This window comes from Aquarana catesbeiana, linkage group LG03 (assembly GCF_042186555.1).
Source record: "Aquarana catesbeiana isolate 2022-GZ linkage group LG03, ASM4218655v1, whole genome shotgun sequence".
Classification (NCBI taxonomy): domain Eukaryota; kingdom Metazoa; phylum Chordata; class Amphibia; order Anura; family Ranidae; genus Aquarana; species Aquarana catesbeiana.
In genome coordinates this window covers 645,356,480-645,370,785 of record NC_133326.1, presented here as the reverse complement: position 1 = coordinate 645,370,785, position 14,306 = coordinate 645,356,480, and the positions used below count along the sequence as shown (strand labels likewise).

General features: G+C 50.5%; 9 non-coding genes and 6 pseudogenes across 9 annotated transcripts; all 15 read left to right on the top strand.

Moving 5' to 3' along the window:
- The first annotated feature begins 966 nt into the window (after positions 1 to 966).
- LOC141135669 (U4 spliceosomal RNA) lies at positions 967 to 1,088 on the top strand (annotated as a pseudogene).
- A 641-nt stretch (positions 1,089 to 1,729) lies between these two features.
- Positions 1,730 to 1,802, top strand: TRNAK-UUU (transfer RNA lysine (anticodon UUU)). Its single transcript has one exon. It is a non-coding gene; the product is annotated as a tRNA-Lys (tRNA).
- A 566-nt stretch (positions 1,803 to 2,368) lies between these two features.
- On the top strand, positions 2,369 to 2,509 carry LOC141135219 (U4 spliceosomal RNA). Its single transcript, XR_012243502.1, has one exon. It is a non-coding gene; the product is annotated as a U4 spliceosomal RNA (small nuclear RNA).
- A 638-nt stretch (positions 2,510 to 3,147) lies between these two features.
- TRNAK-UUU (transfer RNA lysine (anticodon UUU)) lies at positions 3,148 to 3,220 on the top strand. The gene has a single exon. It is a non-coding gene; the product is annotated as a tRNA-Lys (tRNA).
- A 566-nt stretch (positions 3,221 to 3,786) lies between these two features.
- Positions 3,787 to 3,927, top strand: LOC141135218 (U4 spliceosomal RNA). The gene has a single exon (XR_012243501.1). It is a non-coding gene; the product is annotated as a U4 spliceosomal RNA (small nuclear RNA).
- Positions 3,928 to 4,560: 633 nt separating this feature from the next.
- TRNAK-UUU (transfer RNA lysine (anticodon UUU)) lies at positions 4,561 to 4,633 on the top strand. Its single transcript has one exon. It is a non-coding gene; the product is annotated as a tRNA-Lys (tRNA).
- A 566-nt stretch (positions 4,634 to 5,199) lies between these two features.
- Positions 5,200 to 5,340, top strand: LOC141135217 (U4 spliceosomal RNA). Its single transcript, XR_012243500.1, has one exon. It is a non-coding gene; the product is annotated as a U4 spliceosomal RNA (small nuclear RNA).
- Positions 5,341 to 5,981: 641 nt separating this feature from the next.
- On the top strand, positions 5,982 to 6,054 carry TRNAK-UUU (transfer RNA lysine (anticodon UUU)). Its single transcript has one exon. It is a non-coding gene; the product is annotated as a tRNA-Lys (tRNA).
- Positions 6,055 to 6,620: 566 nt separating this feature from the next.
- LOC141135477 (U4 spliceosomal RNA) lies at positions 6,621 to 6,685 on the top strand (annotated as a pseudogene).
- Positions 6,686 to 7,860: 1,175 nt separating this feature from the next.
- Positions 7,861 to 7,993, top strand: LOC141135893 (U2 spliceosomal RNA; annotated as a pseudogene).
- Positions 7,994 to 8,983: 990 nt separating this feature from the next.
- Positions 8,984 to 9,105, top strand: LOC141135668 (U4 spliceosomal RNA; annotated as a pseudogene).
- A 641-nt stretch (positions 9,106 to 9,746) lies between these two features.
- Positions 9,747 to 9,819, top strand: TRNAK-UUU (transfer RNA lysine (anticodon UUU)). Its single transcript has one exon. It is a non-coding gene; the product is annotated as a tRNA-Lys (tRNA).
- A 566-nt stretch (positions 9,820 to 10,385) lies between these two features.
- Positions 10,386 to 10,450, top strand: LOC141135378 (U4 spliceosomal RNA; annotated as a pseudogene).
- A 2,308-nt stretch (positions 10,451 to 12,758) lies between these two features.
- On the top strand, positions 12,759 to 12,880 carry LOC141135667 (U4 spliceosomal RNA; annotated as a pseudogene).
- A 1,280-nt stretch (positions 12,881 to 14,160) lies between these two features.
- LOC141135216 (U4 spliceosomal RNA) lies at positions 14,161 to 14,301 on the top strand. Its single transcript, XR_012243499.1, has one exon. It is a non-coding gene; the product is annotated as a U4 spliceosomal RNA (small nuclear RNA).
- Positions 14,302 to 14,306: the final 5 nt, after the last annotated feature.

The window sequence follows — 14,306 nt, the reverse complement described above, 5'->3', positions numbered from 1 at the left end:
GAAAGGGAAGCCTTCTGATGGGGATGGAGAACCACGGGGTCTGAACCAGAGGGTCGGGACCCTGGCCTTCTGGCCTGGATTGGGGCAGATCTAGCTCTGGACAGTTATTTGGGAGAGAACGCTTACTTCCCTCTTACAGGGGGGGAGTGGTTAGTACTTCCCGAATGTAATTAGGAGGGAGTGATGGGAGCGACGGCAGAGCCTGATAAAGGACTCTTTCCGGCTTCCTGATCTCCATATCCTTTCTGCCTGTGGTGGGGTCTGCTGTGGTCTGGGCTGGGTGGTCAGGGCTTTTTCGAAAAGCCAGTGGTGAATGTGCCCCTGAAGTGGCAGTTCAGGGGTGCCGTATAGTCACGGTGTGAAAGCACTTGATTTTATGGCACCATGGTCACTTCACCACAACACACGTTTTTCGCACCTTCCTCTTGGGCCGGGCCTTTTGGCCAGGACCAGGGGAAATTTTTATGCCTGGCCGGAGGGCCGGCCATTGTTTAGCACAATGGCCACTTTCACTCTCCCATCTCACTATCTTCCCCACTCTTTCTTTTACCCCTGTTTGTCACCTTTTTGTCTTTTTTTTGGTTGTCTTTGTATACACGTTTTGTCACTGTGTGGCGAGTAGGGTGTGGGTCCTCGGGCCTACTCTGAAAGTCTTGGGAGGGGGTGGACATAGGCCTTTTGGCTTGGTTTGCCCTCTCCTTTGAGGGGTCTCTCTTCGGGAGAGCCCCACTGTACTTGGGTTGGTCTGCTTCGGCAGTCCTTCCAGTTGTGGGGGTCCGCCTGGTTTCAGCCGGATGGACCCTTTGTCTGAGTACCTCAGTCCCTGTCTGGAGCCTAACGCCCCGGGGGATCAGGGTAAGGTCCTTCCCTAGTGGAGGACTCTGTACACCCGTTGCACGTTTTTGTGTTTCACTCTCTATGTGTGGGCACTTTTTTTTGGCACCGGGTGGAAGTTTTTGAGGTGTGTTTTGCACGCCACTGGCTTTTCGATAGAGTGATTATTGCTAATTGAAAACTTTTCCCAATACCCCGCCACGATGACTTGAAATACAGTCAGCACTGGCAATTTTTGAGAGTCTCTGAGGAGACTGAGCAATGTGTTTTCAACAGCAGATAAGTGACGGCTTCTTACATGCAGACTGAGATGCGTTAGAGTTGAGAAAGTGAGTCACGGGCCCATTGACACCATAGAGAGCTTTTGTGTCATCACGCAGCCTGGGTAGAACAATCAGTGATTGGCACGCGCCGCTCGTTCTTCACTTGCCTGTAATCCAGAGTGGACTCTACCTCGTTTTTTTGCCTGGGTTTCTTCTGCTGGACCTGGCAACATGAGGCTCAAGGTGAACTGTCTTTATTTGTAACCCAGTCACTGATTAAGAATACTGGAAGCGTGTTGGTCCAGGGTTAAGGAAGCCTTTCGGGCGGTGTCTTTTTGCAAGGCCCTTGTTTCCGGTCAAAGAGCATTGAACTGTAGGTAAAACTAAGGCAGAAACTTTAGGCGTTCTCCACCTGTACCGGACTGGACCCTATCTGCATGGTTGCAGGTTAGATTCTCCCTTTTATCTTCAACCTGTCCTAGAAAATTAAACGGGAGAGGACGATTGGCCAGCCTGGGCAAGCCAAATACTTGTGCTTTCAGGCACCCGGTCCCCTTGGCTGAATGGTCTTTTTCCACCATACATGTCAAGATTCAAGCAGCTTGGACCGCTATGGAGGAGGAGCTTTGAGAGCCCGGATAGCTCAGTCGGTAGAGCATCAGACTTTTAATCTGAGGGTCCAGGGTTCAAGTCCCTGTTCGGGCGGTGCCTTTCACTTACCTATGAGGCCTTTGAGCTGCCAATAGGGCAGTCTTTATGCACATCTGCCGGGAATGCTCACTGGCTCAGAGAGATGAAATGTCCTAACTTCCCCCTTTCTAGGCTCCTGGAATCTGCCAGAAATAAAGGTGGCTGAAGGTGATTGCTTGACCAACTGTTTCCCAACAACCCTTGTCTATGGCAGCTTACCTGGGCTCCAGTTCAGGCATGTTATCTAGCGAACTTTCAACAAAGGCCCCAAATCCTTCCACCTTGGTCTTTTCTCAGCAGCATAGCTGTTCAAACACATACGCTCCCAGTGGCCTTTCAGGACTGCTGTGGGAGAAACGCATCTGACATCTAGGGCCCTGTCCCTTTAGATTCTCCTTAGTTCTTTCAAATGCTAACACTATTCAGTGGGTAAACAATGCCCACTTAGGCATCGTCCCTGTCTCATTAACATGCCAAGTCCCAGAATGCTCAGCGGCCCACTGGATGACACTTATGTGTCTCTCCTCAATGTCAATTTCTCCTCCAAGGAAGGGCAGATGTTGGCAGGCACTGATTTGGTTAGCTTTGCGCAGTGGCAGTATCATAGCCAATGAGGTTCAACTGAGGCGTGATTATTGCTAATTGAAAACTTTTCCCAATACCCCGCCACGATGACTTGAAATACAGTCAGCACTGGCAATTTTTGAGAGTCTCTGAGGAGACTGAGCAATGTGTTTTCAACAGCAGATAAGTGACGGCTTCTTACATGCAGACTGAGATGCGTTAGAGTTGAGAAAGTGAGTCACGGGCCCATTGACACCATAGAGAGCTTTTGTGTCATCACGCAGCCTGGGTAGAACAATCAGTGATTGGCACGCGCCGCTCGTTCTTCATTTGCCTGTAATCCAGAGTGGACTCTACCTCGTTTTTTTGCCTGGGTTTCTTCTGCTGGACCTGGCAACATGAGGCTCAAGGTGAACTGTCTTTATTTGTAACCCAGTCACTGATTAAGAATACTGGAAGCGTGTTGGTCCAGGGTTAAGGAAGCCTTTCGGGCAGTGTCTTTTTGCAAGGCCCTTGTTTCCGGTCAAAGAGCATTGAACTGTAGGTAAAACTAAGGCAGAAACTTTAGGCGTTCTCCACCTGTACCGGACTGGACCCTATCTGCATGGTTGCAGGTTAGATTCTCCCTTTTATCTTCAACCTGTCCTAGAAAATTAAACGGGAGAGGATGATTGGCCAGCCTGGGCAAGCCAAATACTTGTGCTTTCAGGCACCCGGTCCCCTTGGCTGAATGGTCTTTTTCCACCATACATGTCAAGATTCAAGCAGCTTGGAACGCTATGGAGAGGCTTTGAGAGCCCGGATAGCTCAGTCGGTAGAGCATCAGACTTTTAATCTGAGGGTCCAGGGTTCAAGTCCCTGTTCGGGCGGTGCCTTTCACTTACCTATGAGGCCTTTGAGCTGCCAATAGGGCAGTCTTTATGCACATCTGCCGGGAATGCTCACTGGCTCAGAGAGATGAAATGTCCTAACTTCCCCCTTTCTAGGCTCCTGGAATCTGCCAGAAATAAAGGTGGCTGAAGGTGATTGCTTGACCAACTGTTTCCCAACAACCCTTGTCTATGGCAGCTTACCTGGGCTCCAGTTCAGGCATGTTATCTAGCGAACTTTCAACAAAGGCCCCAAATCCTTCCACCTTGGTCTTTTCTCAGCAGCATAGCTGTTCAAACACATACGCTCCCAGTGGCCTTTCAGGACTGCTGTGGGAGAAACGCATCTGACATCTAGGGCCCTGTCCCTTTAGATTCTCCTTAGTTCTTTCAAATGCTAACACTATTCAGTGGGTAAACAATGCCCACTTAGGCATCGTCCCTGTCTCATTAACATGCCAAGTCCCAGAATGCTCAGCGGCCCACTGGATGACACTTATGTGTCTCTCCTCAATGTCAATTTCTCCTCCAAGGAAGGGCAGATGTTGGCAGGCACTGATTTGGTTAGCTTTGCGCAGTGGCAGTATCATAGCCAATGAGGTTCAACTGAGGCGTGATTATTGCTAATTGAAAACTTTTCCCAATACCCCGCCACGATGACTTGAAATACAGTCAGCACTGGCAATTTTTGAGAGTCTCTGAGGAGACTGAGCAATGTGTTTTCAACAGCAGATAAGTGACGGCTTCTTACATGCAGACTGAGATGCGTTAGAGTTGAGAAAGTGAGTCACGGGCCCATTGACACCATAGAGAGCTTTTGTGTCATCACGCAGCCTGGGTAGAACAATCAGTGATTGGCACGCGCCGCTCGTTCTTCACTTGCCTGTAATCCAGAGTGGACTCTACCTTGTTTTTTTGCCTGGGTTTCTTCTGCTGGACCTGGCAACATGAGGCTCAAGGTGAACTGTCTTTATTTGTAACCCAGTCACTGATTAAGAATACTGGAAGCGTGTTGGTCCAGGGTTAAGGAAGCCTTTCGGGCGGTGTCTTTTTGCAAGGCCCTTGTTTCCGGTCAAAGAGCATTGAACTGTAGGTAAAACTAAGGCAGAAACTTTAGGCGTTCTCCACCTGGACTGGACCCTATCTGCATGGTTGCAGGTTAGATTCTCCCTTTTATCTTCAACCTGTCCTAGAAAATTAAACGGGAGAGGACGATTGGCCAGCCTGGGCAAGCCAAATACTTGTGCTTTCAGGCACCCGGTCCCCTTGGCTGAATGGTCTTTTTCCACCATACATGTCAAGATTCAAGCAGCTTGGACCGCTATGGAGAGGCTTTGAGAGCCCGGATAGCTCAGTCGGTAGAGCATCAGACTTTTAATCTGAGGGTCCAGGGTTCAAGTCCCTGTTCGGGCGGTGCCTTTCACTTACCTATGAGGCCTTTGAGCTGCCAATAGGGCAGTCTTTATGCACATCTGCCGGGAATGCTCACTGGCTCAGAGAGATGAAATGTCCTAACTTCCCCCTTTCTAGGCTCCTGGAATCTGCCAGAAATAAAGGTGGCTGAAGGTGATTGCTTGACCAACTGTTTCCCAACAACCCTTGTCTATGGCAGCTTACCTGGGCTCCAGTTCAGGCATGTTATCTAGCGAACTTTCAACAAAGGCCCCAAATCCTTCCACCTTGGTCTTTTCTCAGCAGCATAGCTGTTCAAACACATACGCTCCCAGTGGCCTTTCAGGACTGCTGTGGGAGAAACGCATCTGACATCTAGGGCCCTGTCCCTTTAGATTCTCCTTAGTTCTTTCAAATGCTAACACTATTCAGTGGGTAAACAATGCCCACTTAGGCATCGTCCCTGTCTCATTAACATGCCAAGTCCCAGAATGCTCAGCGGCCCACTGGATGACACTTATGTGTCTCTCCTCAATGTCAATTTCTCCTCCAAGGAAGGGCAGATGTTGGCAGGCACTGATTTGGTTAGCTTTGCGCAGTGGCAGTATCATAGCCAATGAGGTTCAACTGAGGCGTGATTATTGCTAATTGAAAACTTTTCCCAATACCCCGCCACGATGACTTGAAATACAGTCAGCACTGGCAATTTTTGAGAGTCTCTGAGGAGACTGAGCAATGTGTTTTCAACAGCAGATAAGTGACGGCTTCTTACATGCAGACTGAGATGCGTTAGAGTTGAGAAAGTGAGTCACGGGCCCATTGACACCATAGAGAGCTTTTGTGTCATCACGCAGCCTGGGTAGAACAATCAGTGATTGGCACGCGCCGCTCGTTCTTCACTTGCCTGTAATCCAGAGTGGACTCTACCTCGTTTTTTTGCCTGGGTTTCTTCTGCTGGACCTGGCAACATGAGGCTCAAGGTGAACTGTCTTTATTTGTAACCCAGTCACTGCTTAAGAATACTGGAAGCGTGTTGGTCCAGGGTTAAGGAAGCCTTTCGGGCGGTGTCTTTTTGCAAGGCCCTTGTTTCCGGTCAAAGAGCATTGAACTGTAGGTAAAACTAAGGCAGAAACTTTAGGCGTTCTCCACCTGTACCGGACTGGACCCTATCTGCATGGTTGCAGGTTAGATTCTCCCTTTTATCTTCAACCTGTCCTAGAAAATTAAACGGGAGAGGACGATTGGCCAGCCTGGGCAAGCCAAATACTTGTGCTTTCAGGCACCCGGTCCCCTTGGCTGAATGGTCTTTTTCCACCATACATGTCAAGATTCAAGCAGCTTGGACCGCTATGGAGGAGGAGCTTTCAGAGCCCGGATAGCTCAGTCGGTAGAGCATCAGACTTTTAATCTGAGGGTCCAGGGTTCAAGTCCCTGTTCGGGCGGTGCCTTTCACTTACCTATGAGGCCTTTGAGCTGCCAATAGGGCAGTCTTTATGCACATCTGCCGGGAATGCTCACTGGCTCAGAGAGATGAAATGTCCTAACTTCCCCCTTTCTAGGCTCCTGGAATCTGCCAGAAATAAAGGTGGCTGAAGGTGATTGCTTGACCAACTGTTTCCCAACAACCCTTGTCTATGGCAGCTTACCTGGGCTCCAGTTCAGGCATGTTATCTAGCGAACTTTCAACAAAGGCCCCAAATCCTTCCACCTTGGTCTTTTCTCAGCAGCATAGCTGTTCAAACACATACGCTCCCAGTGGCCTTTCAGGACTGCTGTGGGAGAAACGCATCTGACATCTAGGGCCCTGTCCCTTTAGATTTTCCTTAGTTCTTTCAAATGCTAACACTATTCAGTGGGTAAACAATGCCCACTTAGGCATCGTCCCTGTCTCATTAACATGCCAAGTCCCAGAATGCTCAGCGGCCCACTGGATGACACTTATGTGTCTCTCCTCAATGTCAATTTCTCCTCCAAGGAAGGGCAGATGTTGGCAGGCACTGATTTGGTTAGCTTTGCGCAGTGGCCGTATCATAGCCAATGAGGTTCAACTGAGGCGTGATTATTGCTAATTGCTTCTCGGCCTTTTGGCGAAGATCAAGTGTAGTATCTATTCTTATCAGTTTCCATGAGGTGGCGCTTGCTTCCGTCCCTGATCTATGGCGAAATAGAGATGGGATTGCGGTTGCTATGCAAAACCTGCTGGAGTGAAGGTGACCTGGAGCGGTTTGTAGCCGAAAGGGAAGCCTTCTGATGGGGATGGAGAACCACGGGGTCTGAACCAGAGGGTCGGGACCCTGGCCTTCTGGCCTGGATTGGGGCGGATCTAGCTCCAGACAGTTATTTGGGAGAGAACGCTTACTCCTGCCTTGCAAGGGGGGGAGGGAGTGGCAAGTACTTCCCGAATGTAATTAGGAGGAGTGATGGGAGCGACGGCAGAGCCTGATGGTAAAGGGTTCTTTCCGGCTTCCTGATCTCCATATCCTTCCTGTCTGTGGTGGGGTCCGCTGTGGTCTGGGCTGGGTGGTCAGGGCTTTTTCGAAAAGCCAGTGGTGAATGTGCCCCTGAAGTGGCAGTTCAGGGGTGCCGTATAGTCACGGTGTGAAAGCACTTGATTTTATGGCACCATGGTCACTTCACCACAACACATGTTTTTCGCACCTGCCTCTTGGGCCGGGCCTTTTGGCCAGGACCAGGGGAAATTTTTATGCCTGGCCGGAGGGCCGGCCATTGTATAGCACAATGGCCACTTTCACTCTCCCATCTCACTATCTTCCCCACTCTTTCTTTTACCCCTGTTTGTCACCTTTTTGTCTTTTTTTGGTTGTCTTTGTATACACGTTTTGTCACTGTGTGGCGAGTAGGGTGTGGGTCCTCGGGCCTACTCTGAAAGTCTTGAGAGGGGGTGGACATAGGCCTTTTGGCTTGGTTCGCCCTCTCCTTCGAGGGGTCTCTCTTCGGGAGAGCCCCACTGTACTTGGGTTGGTCTGCTTCGGCAGTCCTTCCAGTTGTGGGGGTCCGTCTGGTTTCGGCCGGATGAACCCTTTGTCTGAGTACCTCAGTCCCTGTCTGGAGCCTAACGCCCCGGGGGATCAGGGTAAGGTCCTTCCCTAGTGGAGGACTCTGTACACCCGTTGCACGTTTTTTGTGTTTCACTCTCTATGTGTGGGCACTTTTTTTTTGGCACCGGGTGGAAGTTTTTGAGGTGTGTTTTGCACGCCACTGGCTTTTCGATAGAGTGATTATTGCTAATTGCTTCTCGGCCTTTTGGCGAAGATCAAGTGTAGTATCTATTCTTATCAGTTTCCAGGAGGTGGCGCTTGCTTCCGTCCCTGATCTATGGCGAAATAGAGATGGGATTGCGGTTGCTATGCAAAACCTGCTGGAGTGAAGGTGACCTGGAGCGGTTTGTAGCTGAAAGGGAAGCCTTCTGATGGGGATGGAGAACCACGGGGTCTGAACCAGAGGGTCGGGATCCTGGCCTTCTGGCCTGGATTGGGGCGGATCTAGCTCCAGACAGTTTTTTGGGAGAGAACGCTTACTCCTGCCTTGCAAGGGGGGGAGGGAGTGGCAAGTACTTCCTGAATGTAATTAGGAGGAGTGATGGGAGCGACGGCAGAGCCTGATGGTAAAGGGCTCTTTCCGGCTTCCCGATCTCCATATCCTTCCTGTCTGCTGTGGTCTGGGCTGGGTGGTCAGGGCTTTTTCGAAAAGCCAGTGGTGAATGTGCCCCTGAAGTGGCAGTTCAGGGGTGCCGTATAGTCACGGTGTGAAAGCACTTGATTTTATGGCACCATGGTCACTTCACCACAACACACGTTTTTCGCACCTGCCTCTTGGGCCGGCCTTTTGGCCAGGACCAGGGGAAATTTTTATGCCTGGCCGGAGGGTCGGCCATTGTATAGCACAATGGCCACTTTCACTCTCCCATCTCACTATCTTCCCCACTCTTTCTTTTACCCCTGTTTGTCACCTTTTTGTCCTTTTTTTGGTTGTTTTGTATACACGTTTGTCACTGTGTGGCGAGTAGGGTGTGGGTCCTCGGGCCTACTCTGAAAGTCTTGGGAGGGGGTGGACATAGGCCTTTTGGCTTGGTTCGCCCTCTCCTTTGAGGGGTCTCTCTTCGGGAGAGCCCCACTGTACTTGGGTTGGTCTGCTTCGGCAGTCCTTCCAGTTGTGGGGGTCCGCCTGGTTTCGGCCAGATGGACCCTTTGTCTGAGTACCTCAGTCCCTGTCTGGAGCCTAACGCCCCGGGGGATCAGGGTAAGGTCCTTCCCTAGTGGAGGACTCTGTACACCCGTTGCACGTTTTTGTGTTTCACTCTCTATGTGTGGGCACTTTTTTTTGGCACCGGGTGGAAGTTTTTGAGGTGTGTTTTGCACGCCACTGGCTTTTCGATAGAGTGATTATTGCTAATTGAAAACTTTTCCCAATACCCCGCCACGATGACTTGAAATACAGTCAGCACTGGCAATTTTTGAGAGTCTCTGAGGAGACTGAGCAATGTGTTTTCAACAGCAGATAAGTGACGGCTTCTTACATGCAGACTGAGATGCGTTAGAGTTGAGAAAGTGAGTCACGGGCCCATTGACACCATAGAGAGCTTTTGTGTCATCACGCAGCCTGGGTAGAACAATCAGTGATTGGCACGCGCCGCTCGTTCTTCACTTGCCTGTAATCCAGAGTGGACTCTACCTCGTTTTTTTGCCTGGGTTTCTTCTGCTGGACCTGGCAACATGAGGCTCAAGGTGAACTGTCTTTATTTGTAACCCAGTCACTGATTAAGAATACTGGAAGCGTGTTGGTCCAGGGTTAAGGAAGCCTTTCGGGTGGTGTCTTTTTGCAAGGCCCTTGTTTCCGGTCAAAGAGCATTGAACTGTAGGTAAAACTAAGGCAGAAACTTTAGGCGTTCTCCACCTGTACCGGACTGGACCCTATCTGCATGGTTGCAGGTTAGATTCTCCCTTTTATCTTCAACCTGTCCTAGAAAATTAAACGGGAGAGGACGATTGGCCAGCCTGGGCAAGCCAAATACTTGTGCTTTCAGGCACCCGGTCCCCTTGGCTGAATGGTCTTTTTCCACCATACATGTCAAGATTCAAGCAGCTTGGACCGCTATGGAGGAGGAGCTTTGAGAGCCCGGATAGCTCAGTCGGTAGAGCATCAGACTTTTAATCTGAGGGTCCAGGGTTCAAGTCCCTGTTCGGGCGGTGCCTTTCACTTACCTATGAGGCCTTTGAGCTGCCAATAGGGCAGTCTTTATGCACATCTGCCGGGAATGCTCACTGGCTCAGAGAGATGAAATGCCCTAACTTCCCCCTTTCTAGGCTCCTGGAATCTGCCAGAAATAAAGGTGGCTGAAGGTGATTGCTTGACCAACTGTTTCCCAACAACCCTTGTCTATGGCAGCTTACCTGGGCTCCAGTTCAGGCATGTTATCTAGCGAACTTTCAACAAAGGCCCCAAATCCTTCCACCTTGGTCTTTTCTCAGCAGCATAGCTGTTCAAACACATACGCTCCCAGTGGCCTTTCAGGACTGCTGTGGGAGAAACGCATCTGACATCTAGGGCCCTGTCCCTTTAGATTCTCCTTAGTTCTTTCAAATGCTAACACTATTCAGTGGGTAAACAATGCCCACTTAGGCATCGTCCCTGTCTCATTAACATGCCAAGTCCCAGAATGCTCAGCGGCCCACTGGATGACACTTATGTGTCTCTCCTCAATGTCAATTTCTCCTCCAAGGAAGGGCAGATGTTGGCAGGCACTGATTTGGTTAGCTTTGCGCAGTGGCAGTATCATAGCCAATGAGGTTCAACTGAGGCGTGATTATTGCTAATTGCTTCTCGGCCTTTTGGCGAAGATCAAGTGTAGTATCTATTCTTATCAGTTTCCAGGAGGTGGCGCTTGCTTCCGTCCCTGATCTATGGCGAAATAGAGATGGGATTGCGGTTGCTATGCAAAACCTGCTGGAGTGAAGGTGACCTGGAGCGGTTTGTAGCCGAAAGGGAAGCCTTCTGATGGGGATGGAGAACCACGGGGTCTGAACCAGAGGGTCGGGACCCTGGCCTTCTGTCCTGGATTGGGGCGGATCTAGCTCCAGACAGTTATTTGGGAGAGAACGCTTACTCCTGCCTTGCAAGGGGGGGAGGGAGTGGCAAGTACTTCCCGAATGTAATTAGGAGGAGTGATGGGAGCGACGGCAGAGCCTGATGGTAAAGGGCTCTTTCCGGCTTCCTGATCTCCATATCCTTCCTGTCTGTGGTGGGGTCTGCTGTGGTCTGGGCTGGGTGGTCAGGGCTTTTTCGAAAAGCCAGTGGTGAATGTGCCCCTGAAGTGGCAGTTCAGGGGTGCCGTATAGTCACGGTGTGAAAGCACTTGATTTTATGGCACCATGGTCACTTCACCACAACACACGTTTTTCGCACCTGCCTCTTGGGCCGGGCCTTTTGGCCAGGACCAGGGGAAATTTTTATGCCTGGCCGGAGGGCCGGCCATTGTATAGCACAATGGCCACTTTCACTCTCCCATCTCACTATCTTCCCCACTCTTTCTTTTACCCCTGTTTGTCACCTTTTTGTCTTTTTTTTTTTGGTTGTCTTTGTATACACGTTTTATCACTGTGTGGCGAGTAGGGTGTGGGTCCTCGGGCCTACTCTGAAAGTTTTGGGAGGGGGTGGACATAGGCCTTTTGGCTTGGTTTGTCCTCTCCTTTGAGGGGTCTCTCTTCGGGAGAGCCCCACTGTACTTGGGTTGGTCTGCTTCGGCAGTCCTTCCAGTTGTGGGGGTCCGCCTGGTTTCGGCCGGATGGACCCTTTGTCTGAGTACCTCAGTCCCTGTCTGGAGCCTAACGCCCCGGGGGATCAGGGTAAGGTACTTCCCTAGTGGAGGACTCTGTACACCCGTTGCACTTTTTTGTGTTTCACTCTCTATGTGTGGGCATTTTTTTTTGGCACCGGGTGGAAGTTTATGAGGTGTGTTTTGCACGCCACTGGCTTTTCGATAGAGTGATTATTGCTAATTGCTTCTCGGCCCTTTGGCTAAGATCAAATCTAGTATCTGTACTTATCAGTTTCCAGGAGGTGGCGCTTGCTTCTGTCCCTGATCTATGGCGAGATAGAGATGGGATTGCGGTTGCTATGCAAAACCTGCTGGAGTGAAGGTAACCCGGAGCGGTTTGTAGCCGAAAGGGAAGCCTTCTGATGGGGACGGAGAACCATTCGGTCTTGGCGGAGGGTCGGGATCCTGGCCTTCTGGCCTGGATTGGGGCAGCTCTAGCTCTGGACAGTTATTTGGGAGAGAACGCTGGCTCCCCTTGCTCCCACCGGGGGAGCGGCCAGTATTTCCCAAATGTAATTAGGTAGGAGGGACGGAACGACGGTGAAGCCTGATGGCAAGGGCTCTCTCCAAGCTTCCAGAACTCCATACCTTTCTGCCTGGGGTGGGGGCTGCTGTGGTCTGGGCTGTGGGTCAGGGCTTTTTCGAAAAGCCAGTGGTGAATGTGCCCCTGAAGTGGCAGTTCAGGGGTGCCGTATAGTCACGGTGTGAAAGCACTTGATTTTATGGCACCATGGTCACTTCACCACAACACACGTTTTTCACACCTGCCTCTTGGGCCGTGCCTTTTGGCCAGGACCAGGGGAAATTTTTATGCCTGGCCGGAGGGCCGGCCATTGTATAGCACAATGGCCACTTTCACTCTCCCATCTCACTATCTTCCCCACTCTTTCTTTTACCCCTGTTTGTCACCTTTTTGTCTTTTTTTTGGTTGTCTTTGTATACACGTTTTGTCACTGTGTGGCGAGTAGGGTGTGGGTCCTCGGGCCTACTCTGAAAGTCTTGGGAGGGGTGGACATAGGCCTTTTGGCTTGGTTCGCCCTCTCCTTTGAGGGGTCTCCCTTCGGGGGAGCCCCACTGTACTTGGGTCGGTCTGCTTTGGCAGACCTTCCAGTTGTGGGGGTCCACCTGGTTTCGGCCAGATGGACCCTTTGTCTGAGTACCTCAGTCCCTGTCTGGAGCCTAACGCCCCGGGGGATCAGGGTAAGGTCCTTCCCTAGTGGAGGACTCTGTACACCCGTTGCACTTTTTTGTGTTTCACTCTCTATGTGTGGGCACTTTTTTTTGGCACCGGGTGGAAGTTTTTGAGGTGTGTTTTGCACGCCACTGGCTTTTCGATAGAGTGATTATTGCTAATTGAAAACTTTTCCCAATACCCCGCCACGATGACTTGAAATACAGTCAGCACTGGCAATTTTTGAGAGTCTCTGAGGAGACTGAGCAATGTGTTTTCAACAGCAGATAAGTGATGGCTTCTTACATGCAGACTGAGATGCGTTAGAGTTGAGAAAGTGAGTCACGGGCCCATTGACACCATAGAGAGCTTTTGTGTCATCATGCAGCCTGGGTAGAACAATCAGTGATTGGCACGCGCCGCTCGTTCTTCACTTGCCTGTAATCCAGAGTGGACTCTACCTCGTTTTTTTGCCTGGGTTTCTTCTGCTGGACCTGGCAACATGAGGCTCAAGGTGAACTGTCTTTATTTGTAACCCAGTCACTGCTTAAGAATACTGGAAGCGTGTTGGTCCAGGGTTAAGGAAGCCTTTCGGGCGGTGTCTTTTTGCAAGGCCCTTGTTTCCGGTCAAAGAGCATTGAACTGTAGGTAAAACTAAGGCAGAAACTTTAGGCGTTCTCCACCTGTACCGGACTGGACCCTATCTGCATGGTTGCAGGTTAGATTCTCCCTTTTATCTTTAACCTGTCCTAGAAAATTAAACGGGAGAGGACGATTGGCCAGCCTGGGCAAGCCAAATACTTGTGCTTTCAGGCACCCGGTCCCCTTGGCTGAATGGTCTTTTTCCACCATACATGTCAAGATTCAAGCAGCTTGGACCGCTATGGAGGAGGAGCTTGGAGAGCCTGGATAGCTCAGTCGGTAGAGCATCAGACTTTTAATCTGAGGGTCCAGGGTTCAAGTCCCTGTTCGGGCGGTGCCTTTCACTTACCTATGAGGCCTTTGAGCTGCCAATAGGGCAGTCTTTATGCACATCTGCCGGGAATGCTCACTGGCTCAGAGAGATGAAATGTCCTAACTTCCCCCTTTCTAGGCTCCTGGAATCTGCCAGAAATAAAGGTGGCTGAAGGTGATTGCTTGACCAACTGTTTCCCAACAACCCTTGTCTATGGCAGCTTACCTGGGCTCCAGTTCAGGCATGTTATCTAGCGAACTTTCAACAAAGGCCCCAAATCCTTCCACCTTGGTCTTTTCTCAGCAGCATAGCTGTTCAAACACATACGCTCCCAGTGGCCTTTCAGGACTGCTGTGGGAGAAACGCATCTGACATCTAGGGCCCTGTCCCTTTAGATTCTCCTTAGTTCTTTCAAATGCTAACACTATTCAGTGGGTAAACAATGCCCACTTAGGCATCGTCCCTGTCTCATTAACATGCCAAGTCCCAGAATGCTCAGCGGCCCACTGGATGACACTTATGTGTCTCTCCTCAATGTCAATTTCTCCTCCAAGGAAGGGCAGATGTTGGCAGGCACTGATTTGGTTAGCTTTGCGCAGTGGCAGTATCATAGCCAATGAGGTTCAACTGAGGCGTGATTATTGCTAATTGAAAACTTTTCCCAATACCCCGCCACGATGACTTGAAATACAGTCAGCACTGGCAATTTTTGAGAGTCTCTGAGGAGACTGAG